Source organism: Otolemur garnettii, unplaced genomic scaffold (genome assembly GCF_000181295.1).
Source record: "Otolemur garnettii isolate 467f Iridium unplaced genomic scaffold, OtoGar3 scaffold00293, whole genome shotgun sequence".
NCBI lineage: Eukaryota > Metazoa > Chordata > Mammalia > Primates > Galagidae > Otolemur > Otolemur garnettii.
Genome location: NW_003852688.1, coordinates 444891 through 446923, shown reverse-complemented (window position 1 = coordinate 446923; position 2033 = coordinate 444891).

Here is a 2033-nt window from a genome sequence, read left to right as displayed (position 1 = left end):
CTGCCTCAGCCTCCCAAGTAGCTGGGACCACAGGTGCCCGCCACAATACCCGGCTATTTTTTGGTTGCAGCCATCATTGTTGTTTGGCAGGTCTGGGCTGGATTTGAACCCGCCACCTTGGGTGTACATGGCTGGCGCCTTAGCCACTTGAGCCACAGGTGCCGAGCCTTCATCCTGTTTTAAAAGAAAAAGCTACTTATAATTTCCTTATGCTTATAGTACTTATATAAACATGAAATCTATAAATTTATAAAATTAAATAACCACAAACTCAAAATAATTCACTTTAGTGACATTAATTTATTCTGATGAATAATGTTGCTCTGCTGAAGTGCAATCACCAATATTGGGGAAAAAATGGACAAATATTAATCTCCTTGTATAATCTAGTTTCCATTTACATAAGCTTGTCACACCAGAAATACAAAATGTTGTTTGTAATTTCAAGACTTTACTTGTACGAGATAATTGAACTTAATACTTCACAAAAACTTTGTCAGAAAGCATTTCTCTAATGTCAACTTTATGAGATGTGACTTGATATCTTTATAAAACTATCTTATTCCCTTGTAGTTAAGTTAGTGTTACTTACATCTACATTAAATGAGTATCTAAACCAATTAATACTGAAATTAGGAACAGGAAATGATATCCGGACTTCAAATTCAATTATTGCAGATGTTAAAAAAAAGTGTTTAGTTTTTGCCCAAAACTTTCTATTAGATTGTTGAAGGAAATAAATACTCAAATGACTCATTCACATAATTAAAAAAAAAATGACTGACCATTAATCAGCCATCTTTTCAAATGTTCAGCTTAAGGACTTGGAATCACTGAAAAACTTGCTTTTGGACTATCTGCTATATTGTGCAGGCTTCATTTGGTGTGAGCACATATTGCTTGCTACATGGTGGCCTGTATCCTAAGTAATATACGGTTGCATCTTATGTCATTTTCATGATGCCAAGTAAAAAACAAAACTTATTTAATAGCTTAAAAACCATAGTTTAATTCTATTTTAGTCTTTCAGTTATAAAACACTGCTACAAGAGCACTGTCTTTATAATTGAGTTATAAAACCACATGACTTAGTGCTAGAACACTATTGCATTTAAATCATAGTCTAAACAGGAATTCCAATCTTTAGCTATATTGCTCTTGAACACACATAATGTGACATGGTAGGTCTTTAGTGAGGCTGGTGGAAGATATTTGGGCACAGAGGTTTTTCCCCTGAGGCTGCTACACCCATGGCAGTTGACAGCCTCTAGCATAAATTCTCAACTCAATTCAATGTAGCTGGAGTGATTTTTCAAAACGTTAAAGCCTGCAATGCCTCCTCACTCCACTAGCATTCAATACAAACTCTTTGATGAGGTTTACCTTTTCAATGTCATGTGGAGAATTGTTTCATCTCTTCCACTGTAGAATGGCACATAATGTCTCATCTCCCATTTTGTGACATTACCAGTGGTTGATGCTCATGGGTAAAACTAAGGTGACCAGATTTTAACATTGGTAAAGCCGGATGCCATTGATGGGGGGTGGGGGTTGGGGTGGGGTGGGAGGTTGGGGGTAGGGGTCGGGTTCTTAATTAAAAATTTGGTCTATATGAAGCAACAAAAATTTTCATAGAATGCAAAAATAGTTTTGTAATATATTTTTTAAAATTTCAGCATAAGTATAATTTACAAATATAATACATTAAAAATTATGTATTGTATTATTTTATTCTTTGGCATATTTCTCATTTGACTGAAACTTTTTTAGTAGATTGCTGTTGTTATTTAAAAGGTCATGAAATTTTTCACAAGAATTTGTTAAATTATATTTCACACATAAAATGGCTTTCAAAGTCTCAACACTGGCTTGGTGCCTGTGGCTCAAGTGGCTAAGGTGCCAGCCACATACACCTAAGGTGGCGGGTTCAAATCCAGCTTGGGCCCACCGAACAACAATGATGACTGCAAGCAAAAAATAGCCAGGCATTGTGGCGGGCACCTGTGGTCCCAGCTACTTGAGAGGCAGAGGCA